The following is a 20,523-nucleotide window of genomic DNA, read 5'->3' on the forward strand; positions in this document are numbered from 1 at the left end:
GTGTTAACATAGAAGAGGGTAACTGGTTTTAACTGACCTCTGAAATTTTCCTGTTTTCTCTTCTCCATTTCTAATGAGTTAATGCCTCACACGACTTTCCCACACATTCTGCATCTGCTTCTCACCAAGATCCTATCCAGGGGAGGTCCGTGATAGGTTGTGGTCTTTCCTATTCCCAGTCTGCGTCCTCACTCCATAGTCCCATCCTGCACTTCCCATTTAAGCCCATTTGCTTACCATGGCCTTAAAATATGTGCTGTTGTTGTTTGTGTCTGTGTGTTTGGCACTAATGATAGAACCCACAGGTGCTTTACCACTGAGCTACATTCCCAGCCATTTTGACTTTTTATTTTAAGCTGATCTTGCTAAATCATCCAGGCTGGCCTCAAATTTGCAATCCTCCTAATTTAGCCTCCTGAATAGCTGGGATTACAGGCCTGTTCCAGCACACTCAGCTCAGAATGGTGCTCCATTCCACTTCATTCCTTCATCTTTAGGCTCACCATTAATATTTCCCCAGGCATTTTATCCTGAGCCTCCGTGCATATAAGAATGACTCTAAAGGAAGGTAACCATGGAATCTACATCCATGTGGGACAATGTAAGAACTGGGATGTTAGAGAGGATTTAGATGGTCTGTGATGTTACCACTGAGGGGCTGGATGTTTTGTGGAAGTTGGCTTAGTCTCATGCTGTGCAATTCTATGAGTCCTGAGCAGAAACAGCTAAGCAGGAGTTACACAAAAGCAGATTCTAGCTAAGTACAAAAAAAAGAAAAAACTTCCTAAGAAAACTGGAGCCTTAGAAAGTTATAAAAATCTAGTCATGAAGAGTGTTCAAGCAGAAGCTGGAGAATTTCTTATTTAATGAAGGAAGATATTCTATTAGTAAGAGTCAGAATAAATTCTGTTTTTCCTTATTCAGTGAACATTTATGGAGCAGCCACTGTGGGATGGTGCCCCAAATAGTGGTGATACAAAGAAAAATAGGATGGTTCATGTTCTGGAGGACCCCAAAGTCCATCAGATGTTTGGACATTAAACAAATAGTTTGCAATATAATGTGTTGAGTGCAACAGAAGAAGAGTGCACACAGCTGGCATCTATCGCAGGCATGCAAATGAGCAAGCTCCAGAGGTTCTGCCCCTCAAACTCTGAGCTGTCCTAGCTAACACAAAGTGGATCATCAACAGTCTCCTTGCAGCCCCCAACCCCCACCCAAGCTGCAGGTTTGGGAGCAAAATATGTATTGCTGTTGTTTTAAGCACTATATTTTAGAGCATTTGCAATGAAATAACAGATAACTGGGATAAGGATGAAATTATTTCATCTATGTAAAGAGCAGAGAGCAGTTGCCCAACACATAGCAAACACTCATTAAATATTTAATGTGGTGATTATTTTATTACTACTCATCATTGATGTAAAGATTATTTTAAAAAGCATTATGTATCATCAACTATATCAAGTTATTCAACTTTATCATCCCATGAGCTGTCTGCTCACATTTTCTGCCTATTTTGCATGCTTTCTTTCTTCTTCTTCCACTGTCTGCATGGCTCATGATCACATGGAGTATACTGGCAAGGAGCTAAGTATTTCACATTTACCATTTACCTGACCTGGCTGTCACAGTACTCACTTTCCTGGTCAAGCCACTTTGAGCTTGTTTTTCATGATCCATTATCTTACATAGTATATATATATCTATACATACATATATATAAATATACACATATATATACATTTGTTGATTTATATAAATATCAATTTTTACAATTCAAATCTGACAATACACTTTCCTACTTTAAATATTTCAGTGGCTTTCATCATTCTTAGAGTACAACCTCCAACCCTAACCTTGGCTTCACACCTTCTATGGTCTGCCCTTTGCTCACCTCCCCAGTCTTATTTCCTTAGCTCACTATGCCCCAACTAGCCTAACCTGCCTGTAGTTCCTCTCTTGTCTGCTTCCAGGTCCTGGAACACAGTGTTCTCTCTGGTCCCGAGGCTCTTTGAAAAGCCTTTTAATTGGGTTAACTCCTCCCTGTCCTCAGATACCATCTTAAGTGTGACTTTCTCATGGCAGACCGCACGCTCTATAGCACTTCTTAAATGATAAATAATAGATAATAGTAACAATCACTCTTGGTGTCATATGTGCTATAGGTTTGAACAAACATATAATGACATATCTCCAGCACTATATTTCATACAGCACAGTTTCACCACCCTAAACAACTCCCACACTCTGTCTGTCCATCCCCACCCCCCCACACTCCTAGCAACCACTGATCATTTTCTCTTCTTCATAGCTGTGCCTTTTCCAGAATGTCCTAGAGTTAGAATTATACAGTACATAAGAATCCTAGTTTTAACTAATACTCATCTCCTCCTGGGACTTTATGCCACTAAACTTTTTTTTTCAATGCTGAAGACACCATCCTAGCCCTCAAAGAGTTCATCATCAACTAATGCAGAATTCAATAAGAAAGAAGAAGAGGAGGGAGAGGGAAAGGAAGAAAAAGAAGGAGAAGGAGGAGGTGGAGGGAGGAAAAGAACCATAAAGTATGTAGCAGCTTACCTGGTGGGGGGGATAGAGAGGTAAATGGATCAAGCAGTCTTTCTTGAAGGAGCTGGAACTTCAACTGGGGTTTTAAATTGAGTAGGATTTAACCAGTTGATGATGTCTTTGCTTTGTTTCTAAACACAGAAAAAAAACACAAGCAATTATATAGATGTTAGAAAAAATATGATAAACATTTTTGGGGGTACTGGGGTTTGAACTCAAGAGGTGCAACATCTCAGACCTTTTCATTTTTTATTTTGAGACAGAGTCCGTCAGGCCTCAAAATTCCCATTCTCTTGCCTTGGTCTCTCCCATATCACTGGGATTAGAGGCATATATAACCACACTGGTGAGAAACATGTTTTAAAAACCAGGAACTGTGCTAAATGCTCTGTTTGATTTGTTACCTTTAACCCTCACAACCATGCTGGCAGAAAATTACTGTTAATTTTGACACAGAGAAGTTACTAAGCTCATAAGAAACAAGCTGGGATTTAGACCTAGTGACTTTAGGAAAGAGGTATTTCATAGCTGTACTAAAGGCATAATCTTCAGAATCTGCCATAATCCAGGTGAAGTTAAATTGGCCTAGGACAAGGGCAGAGGGATTGAGAAAAGTGAACAGATTTAAGGATTCCTAAGGAAATAGAGTAAAAGAACTTGGTGGAGAAAGAAGTTAAAGAGCATCAGCCAGGATGGTTGCTTTGAACAGCAAGGAAAAGAGGACTCAACTATAAAGGACAAAAACCAGAGGCAGACCAGCTGGGAGAAAGGTTTGGAGACTCTAAGATGTCATTAAGGACCATCCTCAGCATGCTGTTGATAGGCAAGAAAATAAGCAGGCCAGGGACCTTAGGGACCCTTAAATGTGGACACTCCAGAGCATCTTCTGCACACAGCCACCTCTGGGGTCCAGGGATGGGCATGCCAGCCAGTCATGTGGCCCCCCACCAGAGGACAGTAGTGAAGAGTCACTTTCAGGACCTGGGGGGCTCTGGCAATGAGCTAGAGAGTTTGGAGGACTGGGTACTCTGAGAAAAGTGTGGAAGGAAGCTACAAGCTCTGGGAGGAAATGCCCTCTCTACACCACCCTCTACAACGGGGAGCACCAAGGAGTCCTTCTGTTACATCCTCAGAATTCTACCTACCTTCTCATTTCCTGCTGGTTCTTCAGGTCCTCACAGCCAGGTGGAGCCACATGCCCTGGCCACAGATGCAAAGGCAGCTGGGAAAGCATGTGTCATTTTTTTTAATCCTGTGGAAGAAGAGGCAGTAAAGGGTTAAGCGGTGGAATATGAGATAGATGCTGGGATGGCCACCAATCATCACTACTACAGAAAGTCAAAAGTCATGCTCAGAAGTTTCTTTAGAATTTAATACATAAAACTGTCTACCATATTACCCAGAAATCCCCCTCCCAAAAATTTAAACAAGAGAAACAACAGCATATGTCCATACAAAGACTTGTGCATGAAATAGCAACTTTATTTGCAATAGTCCCAAATTGAAAACAATATAATTGTCATGAATGAATGAACAAATTGGGTTATGTCCATATAATACTTTGATGCTCCCTGATAAAAGCAATGAAATATTAATACATATAATTATGCTCAGTGCAAAAAGACAAACAAAAAAAGAACATATGTTGAATGATTCCATTTGTATAAAATTGTAAAAACAAAGAAATACCTGCACTCCTATGTTGATTTAAGCACTATTCATAATAGGCAAGATATGGAATCAAATTAAATGTCCATCAATGAATGAATGGATGAAGAATATGTAGTACATACACACAAATGGAATATTACTCAGTCAAAAAAGAATGAAATCCTGTCACTTGTAGCAACACAGATGGAATTAGAGGATATTATGCTAAATGAAATAAATCAGGTACAGAAAAATAAATATCATGTTTCCACTCATTTGTGAGAACTAAAAATGTTGATTTCACAGAAATAAAAAGTAGAATAGAGGTCACTAGAGAGAAGCTAAAAAGGGAAGAGGGGGGAGCAAGGGTAAAAGGGAACTAGATAACAATAACTAAATATATACATTTAGATTAGAGGAATAAGGATCAAGTTATTATATGGATATAGTCCAACTAGTGAGGTGACTGTAGTTTTTTTTTAACAATTTTATATATTTATAAAGAAGTAGAAGAGAGTTTAAAAGTACCCAACACAAAGAAATGATAAATTTTAAAGAGCTGGAAATGCTATTTTCCCTGATTTGATAATTGCACTTGTATACATGTATTGAATTATCACAATACACCCTACAAATATGTATAATTATTTTGTATCAATTAAACATTTAAATAATTCTAATAACTGAGAATGAATCTGTACTGACAGAAAATCAGATCAGTAAACATGTGCAATTTATTGAGGTATGTCAAGTATCTTCAATAAAGCTGTTCAAAAATAAAATAAAATATTGCCTGAGTGGTTCTTATTTGGGTAATTTAATGGTTCACCAAAATGGGATATCACGGGTTTGGGGGAAGATAATGAGCTTGGAACAAGCTGAGTTTGGAGCAACCATAGAATATGCAACTAGAAATGTCCATAAATTTGGGGGTATAGAAATCTTTCAAAGGAGGAATATCTAGGCTGGAACATGTTTTATTTGCCTTTTTGTTCATTGGTGGGGGGAGTTCTGGGGACTGAACTCATCTCAATCCTTTTTATCTTTTATTTTGAGATAGGGTCTTGCTAAGTTGCTGAGGTTAGCCTTGAACCTGTGATCCTCCTGCCTCAGCCTCAGCCTCCTGAGTCACTGGGATTACAGGTGTGCACCACCACACTCAACTTGGAACCATTCTTTTACAAGTAATTATACACATTGAATTTTGTGACATCAACCATTAAGGTTGAGTAACAAAGACAGAAACCAGACTTAGTTGACTAAAGAAGCAAAGAAATGTAGAGAGAAAAAGAGGCAATTACTTTGGTTACTTCTATTGTAACTCCCGGGTTCATGTGCAAGGGACATGGGCCCAGGAAGTTGGTGGCAGGTGTATTGATGTAATGTTTGATGTAATAATTTTGTTGTTGTTGCTTATTGGAAGAGCTTATGCTTATTTGAAGGGCATCTGCTGCTGACCTGAAGATGATTTCAAGAAGAGGGAATACTTCTTGAAAGTATTATAAGTCATTAATAAGTCATTATCTTATTCTTTTTTTAAAGAGAGAGAGGGGGAGAGAGAGAGAGAATATTTTTTAATATTTATTTTTCAGTTTTCAGTGGACGCAACATCTTTATTTTATTTTATGTGGTGCTGAGGATCAAACCCAGCGCCCCCGTGTAAGCCAGGGGAGCGCGCTACGGCTTGAGCCACATCCCCAGCCCATTATCTTATTCTTTAAAAACAGGAGATCAGGGCTGGGGTTGTGGTTCAGTGGTAGAGCACTTGCCTAGTACGTATGAGCCACTAGATTAGATCCACATGAAAATAAATAAATAAATAAAGCACTGCATGGAAAGAAAGAGAGAGAGAGAGAGAGAGAGAGAGAGAAAGATATTGTGTCCATCTACAACAAAAAATATTTTTAAAAAGATTTCATGTCTTTAAAAAAAGGGGGGTAGGAAAGATGGTGGAATGAGATGGACATCATTACCCTAGGTACATGTATGAAGACATAAATGGTGTCACTCTACTTTGTGTACAACCAGAGACATGAAAAATTGTGCTCCATTTGTGTACTATGAATCGAAATGCATTCTGCTGTCATGTAAAACTAATTAGAACAAATTAATTAATTGATTAAAAACAACAACAACAAAAACATTACATCAATACATTCATTAGGAGTTTAGTGCACTCATCGTTCAGCTTCAACAATTATCAACTGATAGCCCATCTTCTTTCATTTATCCCACTAGTATCCAACTCCCCCATTCAGATGAATTTGAAGCAAATCTATATTTTTTTCAAAAAATATTTATAACTACTCTACTATTACTCAAACTAAATAAAAATTAACAATAACTCCTTAATATCTTCCAAGATTCAGTTGGTGTAGCACCAGACTGTTGACCCTGTCTACAGAGGAGTTATAGGTAGCATCCTTTGGAAGAAAAGAACACAGATTCACACTGAAATGCACATAGGCTTCTTGCCATGGTACTGTCACAAGTGCCTCTCCACAGTAGATGAGCCCTGGGCACAAAGCAGGGCCATACCTACAACCCTGGGTGGTCAGAAAGGCTCACGTCCCAGAGGGTGACCTGTGGCAAGTCCAGAGCTGCACACTTAGCAGCACTTAGCTAACCTACTCATTCATTAAATACTTGCTAAGCAGCTCATTTGTGCCGGGCACTGTTTAAGGCACTGGGCATATAGAAGTTGACAAACCAGACGAGGTCCTTGACTTTTCAGAGCTTTTGGCCTCCCTCCATTGCTTCCTAAGGAGAATCCATAGCTCACTCCCACTTTAGCTCGCATGACATTGTCCTATATTCCAATTTGTTTTCTTTTTGGGGGAGAGGGTATACTGGGGATTGAACCCAGGGGCACTTAACTACTGAGCTACATCCTTTTTTTTAAAAGGATTTTTCCTCATCTATTTATTTATATTTTTCAGTTGTTGATGGATCTTTATTTGTTTATATATGATGCTGAGAATCAAATCCAGTGCCTTACATGTGCTAGGCAAGTGCTCTACTACAGAGCCACAAACCCAGTCCCATCGCAGCCCTTTTTTATTTTTTATTTTGAGACAGAGTCTCGCTAAGTTTCTTGGGGCTTCCATAAGTTGCTGAGGCTGCCCTTGAACTTGCAATCCTCTTGCCTTAGCTTCCCGAGTTGCTGGGATTACGGGCATGAACCACCATGCCTGGCCTCAATTTGCATTCACTGTTAAACAATTAATGATATTAAAGGGATTTTTAAAAAGTTTCATCTAAAATTGCCAGGTTTTCTCATCATTGTATTTTTCCATATACTCTTCTAGAGTTTGGTTGCATATTAAAATCAGAAGCAATCGATATGGTCCATCAATATGAAATCATTTTATTCATACAATCATTAAAATGATGAAGTAGATATTAATATGTATACCCATTACAAACCAAAGTTTGTGAAGTCAGGGGTTCTCCAACTTTAGCATGCCTTAGAATTATGCGGGAGCTAGGGATGTAGCTCAGTGGTAGAGCATTTTCCTAGCCTGTATGAGGCCCTAGGTTCTGTCTCCAACACTGGGGGGACAGTAAAAAGTATTATCTGGAGGGCTTGTGGATGGACTTCACAACAAATAAGTCTATGTTGGGACCTGACATTGCAATTCGACCCAGGTGATATCAATGCTGCTGATATCAATATCAACAAGGTTTAATCACTTTGTTTTTGAGGTGCTGGGGATTGAACCCAGGGCCTCACACATGCTAGGCAAGTGCTCTACCACTGAGCTACATCCCTAACCAATAAAGATATGTTTCAGAGTCCTTATGGGTGCTTTGTGCTGTTCAAGTGTAGTGCTTTAAAGCAAATGCCTATTTATTTAGGAGGCCATTATAATAAGTACCAAAGTAGGTCAAGAGCTAATTTGGAGTAGAAACAAAAAGTACCTTGCCCTGCATAATGATAAAAAGAAGAGAATATTTGAGTTCTGAGGAAAATTGGGGGAGAATAAAAAAGAGGTGTGGAAAAAATGACTAGTGAAAAATTGTCAAGGGATCTTGAAAATAAACTGAAATATTCACTTTTAAGTAATTTGTTCTGTACTATCAATTGTTATCCCCAAATATTTCAATATTACTTTGCCAATAGTATTTGGGGAAATAAGGGAAGGAGATACATCCAATATAGGATGATGTGGTACAGAAAGAGAGCAGAACATTCAAACAGTCAGACCCAGAACCAGGATCAAAGAATTCAGCAGAAAAGTATGATAGAATCAAAAGTGACTGGGAGAAATGCAAACACTGAAAGTCACTAGGAGGAAAGATGAAGGATGGTGCTCAGAGCTATTTGTACTTGATATTATGAAAATGGGCATGCCCAGAATGCTGGAAGACTTGGTGATATCTTCAGCTGGTATATTTTTCTAATTGCAAAATTAAAACCCATCTAGGTTTCAAGAAAATGAGTGCAACAATGATGTCTAGTTGGTGAGCAGCAACCTCAAAGGAGATGCCAGACTTGACCCAATTAAAGGGAATGAAACTAGAATGAGTTGTATAAGCTCCAGTGTCTTAGGAAAAATGGTGGGAAATCTGGCTGATATTGAGCATCAACAACAAGGCCAAGTGTGACAACATGTGTATGTTGCAAACAGTGGAGGCAGAGTGACTGTGGTGGAGAATTGAGATGGAACATCATTAACAGAATATGCTTACTCTTAGAATATGAGCCCCCACCTCCCAAGCCAAGATTAGTTTAAATTGTTGATGTTTGGCTAGAGAAAACAACTCCCTCATCCCAGCAAGGATTTTATTGTCAGTAACTGTGTAGCTCCACACAATAAGAAACATTATCTTCAGGTACAATCTGTACCTTGGTGCCAAGTGGCATCAGTGGCCAAACATAACACCAGTAATGTAAGGAGAAGCAACTGTGACGACAGAGCTCTCTTTTTATAATAAATTAAAATGGGTTCTAACATCCACCACTGCTTAACATTTTGAATAGTATTGCCTTTGTGTAACAATTTTCATTTCCACTAGGAATAGAATAACTTAGGCTTTTGGGGAAGAAAGAATGAGAACAATGAGCACCCCTCCAATGCTTCCTTCAGTTGGACTGATTCGAAACCTATGCCTATTCATAATGAATCTGAGAATACAATTGATGCGGTTCATGTTGGTACATGCACCTGATTCAAAGCAAACTTATTTAATAAGATAACCAAATTCCTTTTAGGTTTTTCTAATTGCAAAAATATACCCATCTAGGTTTCCAGTGAATGACTGCAACAATGAGATCTAGTTGGTGAGCAGCAACCTCGGAGGAGATGCCAGACTTGACCCAATTAAAGAGAATGAAACTAGAATGAGTTGTATAAGCTCCAATGTATTAGGGAAAATGGTGGGAAATCTGGTGATAATGAATTCAATAAGACTTTCCAATGCCACAGCTGCTCTACACTCAGGTTCCTATATTCCTAGAAAGGACAGGACTCTCAAAAAAGGAGTCTTTGGAAAGATCAATTATGTGAGTACAGGAATGTTAAAGGTGTCCTGGATTATTTGATAATTCTGACAAAAACACCTCATGAAAAATATCATGAGAAAAGCCTTTGTTGATTATTGCAATATTATGCCATGCTTTATCCATTCACTCACTCGTTTACTCATTTATCCTGTTATACACTCCAAAGTATCCTAAGGCATGTATCCTTAATCTTCTGATATGATGCAACTCTTGGATCTTGGTGTCCTGTGAGTAATCCAGATCATCTGATATTAAGTGATGTGACCCTGTGGCATAAATTCTCAGCTTCCATCCAGCAGCATTTGAATAGTATGCTCTTTCAAGGTTGCCTTTCCTCATCCAGAGTCCACACTCCACATCTTTAGATCTGTGACTCACCACATCTTCCAAGACGTTAGCATGCCTGAAACATCTACAGTTCTTATAGAACATGCACTGTCTCAGCTGTCTCCATTTGTCAGTGTTTCTACCTACCCATGAACTGAACAACCTTTAAGGAACACTTTGTCTCACTAGTTGAGTCCCTCCTTAAGTGTCAAATTTTAATTGCTCAGGTGGTACTACTGCAGGACTGGCATGAATCTGGTGAACCCTTAACATCTCATCTAACTCTCTCCACTTGTGGCATTGAAATGAAGATCAGAGCTCGGCAAGATGGAGTACAGTAGGGAATTAATTCCTATTTTGAAATTCAAATCCCTAACTACGGACCAGTGGTGGTGATTAAGATGTGTCATGATAAACATCATCTTTCAATGAACTCCAGACTTGCTTTACAGTTGCCTACTTGGATACCTCAGGCCATCTCAATATGTCCAAAACTGAACACTGGATTTATTACCTTTCTCCCAAACCTCTAGGTTTTTGCTCAGGCTAAAAACCTAGAGGTGCTCTTGAATCATTTCTTTCCCTTATATCCAAATTATCATCATGTCCTTTTGTCTCTATCTATAAAATATATCACAAACAAGAGAGCCACATCCTCTCTTATTTTGACACCTCCAATAGCCTTCTACCTAGCTTTCCTTTTCCCACCCCTGCTCTCCTATATCTAAAATTTAACCAATTATGTTTCTTTCTGAAACTTGTGTTTCATGTCAGATCATGTCATTCTTCTGCTCAAATCCTACCATGATTTCTCATCACATTGACAATACAATCCAAACTACTCCTGCACTGGGGATATAGCTCAGTGATAGAGCACACATGAGGCCCTGGGTTTGATTCCCAGGGTTACAAACAAACAAACAAACGCCGAAATGTAGGCTGCTAGGCTCTGCAAACCTCTGTGGCCACATAGGTTTGGCTTTCTAACCTGACTAACCTTGCTGTTCTTCAGACTCTCCAAGTCACTGCCATCTCAGGGCCATTGCAATTTGCTATTCTTTCTATCTGGAACATAGTTTTCCCCCCAGTTGTTTGCGCAGCTAATTACCTCACTTCTTTCAGGGTTCTGCTTAAAAGTCACTTTTTTAGTGAGGCCATCCCTGACTATTTAAAAAAGGCTTCCGTTTTTTTTTAAATCATTTTTCCATGTTTGATTTTCATTAATAGCAGATTATCACTTCTGACTTATTTGACTATGATTTACCAAGGGTGTTAAAGGTGATTTTTATGACCTAATGTTGCCCAACTTTGTACATAATATCCCTGCGTATTTTCCCTCTGAATATACACTTAGAACATATTTTCCCCTGGCAATGAAAAGAATACCTTAATGCTTTTAAAACTGAGTCCAAACTAATCACAGTGATATGCAATTTCAAGGACACAAAATTGAAAAAAAAATCCACCTTGATCTCAAGAAGGAATAAGAGTAACAGCACTGAATCACAGATTCCCATAGCTTGCAAATGTCTTTCCGTCTTTCCTCTGCAGTAAGCAGTAGAATTGCAAAATGTTATACCATCAAAGGTTGCCACAGGGTTCTGGGTGGAGTAGGCAAGGACTCAGGACTAAGTTACATCACTGAAAGTGCTGCAGTGTTTTCAAATTCTAACTCAAGCAACTTGACCTCAGTGAGAATAAGGACATTGGAGTTCAATGTCTCACTGAATTAATTTCCCAGTACAACATAGTAGTAAGTCACACTATAGATCTAGGGTTAACAACTTTTTTTTGGTACTGGGGATGGAACCCAGGGGCCTCTTAACCACTGAACCACATTCCCAGCCCTTTTTTTGTTATTTTATTTAGAGACAGGATCTTGCTAAGTTGCTTAAGGCCTCCCTAAATTGCTGAGGCTGGCTTTGAACTCGCAATCCTCTTACTTCAGCCTCCCAAGTTGCTGGGATTGAAGGCATGCGCCACAGTGCCCAACCAGGGGCTAGCAACTTTTTTGGTGCTGCCTGCCCTGAATAGGGCATTTACAGAGTGAGAAAATTGAGAAGAAAAGGTGAATGATAGAGAGATGGATAAAAGAGAGTGGTAGAATGGGGAAGGATGAGAGGGAGAGAAACAAAGTGATACTTGAGCAGAGGTGGAGCAATGCGGAAGGGCAAGGGTATGTGGGGTTCTATTAGAATCCCCCCCCTCAGCCACTGTAGACCATCCTGGTGTGGTCAAGCTTTGGTAGCAGGTTTATGTTGAGAATCAGGAGCACTTCACTCCCAGGGCCCAGGGTGCATCCTGAGGCTTCTCTTTTTACTCTCTATACTTGATGTTGTTATTTCTTCTTTCCTTTCTTTGTTTTCTCTGCAAACCCCTTGCTCTTCAACTTTTTCCCCTCACAAAACAGCTTGTTTTTCCATCATTTGGAGTGGAGAAATTAACTTCCTGCAGAGGAGACAGGGGTTTTCTTGCACCCTGGGAGAACACATTAACAGACACACAGACATCAGTGCCTCTTGAACAGCTTTGCTTCAGTGGCTGCTGCTGCTCTCTAATCCCAGTTGACTGGGCATCCAAAACCACTTCCTCATACTGTGAAGGGGTTTGTGAACTTGTCAGAATGACTTTTCCCCTAGATCCTTAGTTCCTCTTTCTGTCCCAGTTTGATCACTTCACTAGTTTGAGGTTCTGTCCTATGTCTAGGCATTTCCTGTTGGCATCATGAGCAAACAGTATACCACAAATCATGAATTGTACTGTCAGGATGAGCTGTGGGGTCAGGGCACATGGATCAAGGTGAAGCATTTCAGAGGCCTTGCCCTGCTCAGGACATAATGGCCCAAGAGTTCCAAGGCAACCCACTATGTCCCTCACATTAGTTTCATCATCAGGAATGACTGGTCCTCTTCTGTACAAGATCCTTTGCTTGCTATATTCAAATTACAGTTTTGCCACTTCTAACTGAAAAGGAGTTTGTGTAAACCAATTAGGATTTATGTGTCAGTTTGCCCCTTCTGAGGGAAAAAAAGGACAATGATTCCTACCTCAAGAATTGTTGTGAAAGTAAAGGAGATACCGTCTATAAAGATCTCAGCACTGTTTCTGGCAGAATTCGTAAAAGGCACTGTTATTGTTACTACTTGGTAAGAGGTCATTGTGAACAGTCTCTTCCATTTGTTGTTCTTGACTGCCAGGTGCCACAGTTCCTGTTGTTTCTCTTTCAGAGATCTTTACTAGCTCAAAGCTTGTGAATTGTAACCTGGTGGAGCTGGGAATCCAGAGATTCTGTGGTCATCTGGCAAGCTGACAGCTCCCCTGTCAGTGGACATGAAGAAAGAGGGCAGGTCAGCCAGAAGCAACAAGCTAGGATTGCTACAGAAGTGTCTTTCTTAAGAGCTCTGCCAACTCTGATTGTGGAAGGACTGGAAAAGAGGCTGGAGTTTTTATAAGCAGATGTAGTTTCTTGTTGATTTTGTTGTTGATGGGTCTTGAATGAAAACACAACAGGGAAGTTTTGATGCCCTTCTCTGTCTCTCCCAATACAATTTTAGAATTTTATATTATTACCTTTTTTCCCCCCTCACAATATTTATCTAATACTACCTTCTACCCTCAGACCCAGATAATACAGGGCCTAGAAAGCAAGGACTTTATAGAATTGTCAACATGAGATCCCAGCTGTCCTTTAAGTGGATGGAAACTTTGTTCTGTTCTGGGGTCAATATTGGGTCTCTGGTCTTCCAAGTCATGCATCAGGCTGAGTGAAGCACATTTTGGGGCCTGTCATAGGCCTCTTCTCTCAGATTCCCCTAGGCTGTTTTAATTTCTTCCCAGGTTCCAAGATATTTGTATAGGCCCCAGAACTAGGAGCTGTGATTTCTTCCTACCCCATTTCTACAGAGCAGATACTTTGTTGTACAACAGGCCTGACACCTCCATGTTACATGGAGGAAAAACTAAGTCATGTAGCTACCTATACATAGAGGTGAACAGAAAATGAGAAGTGGGGAGGGAAGTTATCCTCCTATTTGTTGCAAAAAATGAGTTGTGGGTGATTTTCTCTCTTTTTTATTCTTACTGCTGTGATGCTATTTATGTAAAAACATTTAAAACTCAAGAAAAGGAAAAACCACATTGTTATCTATAATGTATGCCTTTTTGGATGGCATTCTTTGGAGTGGGGATTTTTCAGAGGCGTTAGCTCTGCTGGTTTTAGTCGTTTAACTGGCATTACTTATTTTCCCTCTGAAGCCAATGATCATGTCTTGCTCAGTCAGGCTAGTTGGAAGCCTTGGAGAAACCTGGTGATATGCCAAGGCTAACAAGAGTTATATATTCACAGGTAGGTGTAACTTCATAAGTTCCTGGTTCTGAAGATCAGGTCCTACTGATGAAGTAAGTTCCTGTTAGTTCAGAAAGAACATTCCAGAAAGTACCTAGATTTGTGGGGCTGTGGATATGAATCAATAACTTGAAAAATCTCAATGGATTGTTTACAAAGGCTTTTAATAACAAAGTGAAAAAACATTAACTTGAAAGAGATTTTTCAAGTCAGATTACGTGGTACTTCTAAATGAAGCTAACTATCAGAGATTTACTGTTTTCACTATCATAAAATAGTTTCCTATAAAGAAAGATTGAGATTTGGAATAGTTCATGAAAATAATGCTAAGGCATAATAATAAATCTTGGAAGTTATTTCCTGTGTTTAGCTGGTCTGGCCTGATGACCTCACTGCCATAAAAAATGAATGCCCTGTTTAACTTTTCAACCTGGGTCTCAGAGTCCATTTATGTAATAAATCCATTCCAACTCACTCTTACCTAAACTAGATTATTCACAAGACAATTTTTTTTGTGTGGTTGATCTTCATGTAGTTGATCTTTCCACCCACAAATCATTTTTGGATAGGATCATCTGTGTTAGTTAGCTTTTCATCACTGTGACCAAAATACATGTTAAGAACAATTTTGAGAAAGAAAGATTTATTTTGGCTCATGGTTTCAGAAGCCTTAGTCCATGGTCTACCCACTCCATTGCAGAAACATCATAGCAGAAGGGCATGGTGGAGGAAAGCTGCTCAGCTCCTGACTGCTGGGAAGTAGGGCCAGGAAGTCAGGGAAAGGATATCCCTTTTTAGGGCATGCCCCCAGTGACCTACTTCCTCCAACTAGTCCCACCTCCCAGTAATCCATTCAGTTATGCACTGATGGGTTCAGAGCCTTCATGATCCATCATTGCCTAAAAGCCCCACCTCTGAACCTTGATCCATTGGGGTCTATGCTTTCAACACATGAACTTTTGAGGGGACATTCCATAACATCATTTTTTAAAAATTTACTCACACACAACCTATATTCTCAAATAAGTCAGAGGGATTTCCATTTAAATTCACCATTTAATTACTTCTCTTCCTTCTGGTGAATCCACATCAGCTACCAAGGCAAGCTGATTCATTCATTCAACACTGTTAAGTAACAATGTTCTCAGGGAGTGTACACTCTTAGACAGGAAAAAAATTATATAAATAACTCTACACAATACATAACTTAAGGCAGCATGTGACACAACAAGCTAGAGGAATTTTGAGGATCCTTTTCATGCAGGAAATGGAGGAACTAATTTTTGATGTGAGAAGGGCATGCTAAGTAGTAAGAACTTCATGAACAGAGTCAAGGAGAGTCAAGAACATTTAAGGTAAGCAGTAACCCATCACTGAAGTTTTTAGACTTGGTAAGGTGCATGCTCAGAGCTTCCATGTGGAATACCAACAAGAAATATATAGTAAAAACTTGACTGTATTAAGTAATAATCAGGCAGTGATCTAAGCTCTGGTAGTATCAAGCAGTGGGTTAAAAAAAAAAGGAGTGCCTGCCCTCATGGAGCTTACATTCAAGTGGACATTGATAGTCAAGAAACAAAAAACATTTTAGATGGTGACAAGTGCCACTGAGAAAAAGCTGGAGAGGGAAAAGGAGTGTACATTTGTCTGCTGTTTTTAAAGTGGGTGGTTAGGGAGGGCCTCCCTTAAAGTCACATTCAAGCAGAGGCCTCAAGTCATGATGGAGCCAAATGGGTTAACTGGGGAAAGAGAATTCCAGACAGCAGAAGCAGCAGGGCCAAAGGCTCCTAGATGGGAATGTTCTTGGAATGAAAGGGGAATAGCAAGGAGGCCAGGGTAGCTGAAGCCCAGTGAGAGAGGGGGAGAAGTAGCAAATGAGGCTAGAGCATGGTGTGAGCCTGATTATAGTGGCCTCACTGACTAATCTATGGACTTTGGCTTTTACACTGATATGGGAATCTCTATTAGAGGGTTTGAAGACAGGAGTGATATATTCTGATTTGAAATTTTATGGCTCACTCTGTTTGATTGGGAGATTTTTTACCTAAGGGATTCTGATTTAGTCTAAGGAAAGGCCTGAGCATCTTAATTTTAAGTGTCCCAAATTGGGCTGGGTGTGTAGCTCAGTGGTAGAGTGCTTACCTAGCATACACAAAGACCTAGATTTGATTCCCAGCATCTGGGTTGGGGGGGGGGGGAAGTACCCCAGACTGAGAGCTATTCCTCTAGAGCTTGCAACATGATCTTAAATTCATTATCTCAACTTGAACCTCTCAACAACCAATTGCAATGTGCAGATGGGGAAACAGGCCCAAGAGGCTCAAGTGACTTTCAAGCTTTCGTGACCTGTAAGGGGCATAACTAAGATTTAAATCCAAGTTGTAAACTCTTTGTCTAATAGTGCTCTTTCCTTCACATGATGATGTCATCAGTGGGACTTTCTTTCCAATCAGTTTGCCACTGATATAAAGAAATTTTGTGATTTATTTTATATACTGAAAACATACAGGTATTACCTTTAGTATTTTTTCCTATTTCATATTTTATTGGTGCATTACAATCACACAAAATAGTGGGATTTTTTGTTACATATTTGTACATGCACACAATATGACAATGTAATTTGACCAATATCACTCCCCAGTATTTTCCCTAATTTCTTCCCTCATCCCCGTCCCTAGTCCCTTTTCTCTAATTCACTGATCTCCCTTTGATTTTCATGAGTTCCCCTTGTCCTTTTCTTTTCCTTTAGCTTCCACATATGAAAGAAAACATGATCTTTGACTTTCTGAGTTTGTCTTATTTTGCTTAACAATATTCTCAAATTCCATCCATTCTCTTGCAAATTACATAATTTCATTCTTCTTTTTTGAACAGGGAGAAGCACTTTTATTGGGATTTCCAGAACACATTAGATTCAGGGGCTGATTGGAGCAGAAAGAAGGTGCTGTAACCAGGTGCCGTGACAAACTAGGAATGTGTCGTTTTCCAAAAAAATAGGAGAATCAACACATGTTGTGGAAGATGAGAACTAGTCATATGGCCTGTCAGCCTGTGAGTGGGTTCTCACCTCTAATCCTAGCCCAGGACGCTAAGGCTAGCATAGGGAGTTCCAGGTCAGCCTCAGCAGCTTAGCAAGATCCTGTCTCCAAACAAAGCTCTTCCAAGGCTGCATTTGTCACAAGGTGTAATTTCATTCTTCTTTATGGATGAATAAAACTCCATTGTATATATGTATCACGTTTTCTATCCTTCATCCACTGATAGACACCTAGGCTTGTTCCATGATTTGGCTATTGTGAATTATGCTGCTATAAACCTGGGTATGATTGTATTGCTCTTGTATGATTACTTTAATTCTTTTTTTGGAGGGGAGGGTTGCTGGGGATTGAACGCAGGGGCACCCAACCACTGAGCCACATCCCAAGCCCTATTTTGTACTTTATTTAGAGACAGTGTCTCACCAAGTTGCTTAAGGTCTCACGAAGTTGCTGAGGCTGACTTTGAACTTGTGATCTTCCTGCCTCAATCTCTGGAGCCCCTGGATTACAGGCATGAATCACAGTGCCCAGTGGTGATAACTTTCATTCTTTAGGAGAGGTATAGCTGGGTCATATGGTGGTTGCATTCCTAGTCTTTTGTACCTCTAGTAATTTTTGATTAACATTATCTTTACTCATCTTTAGTATTTACCTTTAGTATGTTTTCCTGTTTCACATTTTATTGGTGCATTATAATCATACATAATAATGAGATTTTTCATGGTCCATCACCTTAACTGCCCTCTTTAGATCATCTTATTCTCTCTCTCTCTCTTTCTCTCTCTCTCTCTCTCTCTCTCTCTCTCTATATATATATATATATATATATATATATATATATATATATATACACAGACACATACACACACACATATATATTCTTTCTCTCTCTCTCTCTATATATATATATATATAGAGAGAGAGAGTGTGTGTATCTGTGTGTGTGTCTGTGTATGTATACACATATACTCAAGTTCAGCTGTGTTTTGGCATTTGTGATTAGCCAAAATCTACTCTTTCCAGCTTCAACTTCAGCCTTGACCTTTGGAAAGCCACATTGTCAAATTCCTATTTCACCTTCTAGCAACTCTAAACTTGGTATGCCCCCCTCATTAGGTAATCTCATTGGGTAATCATTACATCTAATCAGTGTAACTAAATAAGTTATAAGAATAAAGTATGCCAGTCAGAGTTAGTGAATCTGTGAATATGCACTTTCAGATAAGTAAGCATTTTGGAAGTAGCTCCTTATATTGAAATTCCATTAACTGTTTAAATATAGAGCAAGTTGCAATAATAATAATAATGGTTGCAAAAATTGTTATTTTAAGGAAAAATTTCCGAATAGTTAAATAGAGAAATAATTAAAAGGCAATACAATTATAAGAAAGTTTGACTAAATAAATTTAGGAAGAAAATTATACCCTTTGAGCCACAAAGTTATGCATAATATAATTAATAATGAAAGTCATGCTGAAATAAATGCATATTAAATGTTAATTCACTAGGTGACAATAACAATCTTAAGTCTACATCTGAAAATATTTATAAAGGATCTTGAACCACAGCACTAGCTTTAGATCCTAGGGGCTTTGGTGAAATTAAATCACTTCCATCAGCCAAAGCCAAAGGAGTTGAAGAGCAGATAAAACTTCACCTTATTCAATTTCTGTTGGCAAAGAAGGGAAGAATAATATGTAGCAACATCACTATCCGAAGTATCCTATACTTAGCAGAGCTAGCCAAAAAAAAAATCTTGCTCCTTATCTGACTTTAACTAAAAGTAGACTTTTATAAAGATCACAGTATGCAGTATCTGGCTATAAGAACACCTAGGAACTAATAATGCTAATGAGTTATTATTGCACAACAAATTTCTAAAGTTTGACTACTAAAGATTTTTAATAATAAAATTATAATAATGACCCAATTCTTAAATATACATTCAGATTTATTTTTATATCCCAGAAGCATTAATTTTAACATTTGGTTCTTTAGTATTCAGACAAAATTTGAATTCAAAGCACCTATTCAAAGTCCTCCAAATGAGCCAGGTACAGTGGCCCTTAACTGTAATCCCAGCTACTTACAAGAATGAGGTAGAAGGATCACAATTTTGAGGCCAGCCTATGCAATTTAATGAAACCTTGTCTCAAAATCAAATAAAAAGGATTGAGGACATAGGTCAGTGGTAAAATACCCCTGGGTTCAATCCCCAGTACCAAACTACAACAACAAAAATCCTCCAAATAACTTTTTCCTTAAGATTAAATTTGAACTCCTTATCATGGCCTAAAAATTCCTACACGATCTGGTTTAGTCTCCAGTTACATCTATTCTTCTTTGCCTCCCACCATTTTTTCTTTTGTGTGTGATACTGGAGATTGAATACAGGGCCTTATACATGCTAGGCAAATGATCTACCACTGAGTTACATCCACAGATCTTTTTATTTATTTTGAGCCAGTCTCACTAAGGGCCCAGGCAGGCCTTGAATGTGCAATCTTCCTGCTTTGGCTTCCTGAGTAGCTGGGATTGAAGCCATGTGCTACCTCGTCTGGCCCTCTTACCATTCTTTATTCACACTTGTGTCTTCTTTCTGTTCCTCCCATGGAAGATTTTCCCCTCCTGGGGTCTATGCTTTGTCTTTCCTTTCATATATATATTTATATTTATATATATGGTATTCAAATCAGGTATCCCCTTCTCAGAGGTCAATCCATCTAAAGTATTCCACCTCCCTCTCCATCTGCAGCTATTTCATTAGCATATTTTACTTCCTTCATAGCACTCATTTTTACCTGAAATCATCTTCTTTTTTATACGCTCACTGTATACCTCCCAGACTAAATTATAAATTACATGAGAGCAGAAATGTTGTCTTAGTCACAGCTGTATCCTCACTACCAAGACCTGTGCCTAGCACAAAACAGATGCTCAAAGTATTTATTAATTAAATGAACATGTAATACAATATTCAATAAGGATGCTCTTAATTTTGAACAGGTACTCAAAAGACAATACATAGGTGCCCCATGTTTATATCCTAAGCCAAATGTTAGTCTACCATGAAAGATAAGCTA

This window comes from Spermophilus citellus (assembly GCF_964194105.1).
Source record: "Spermophilus citellus genome assembly, chromosome: 4".
Lineage (NCBI taxonomy): Eukaryota > Metazoa > Chordata > Mammalia > Rodentia > Sciuridae > Spermophilus > Spermophilus citellus.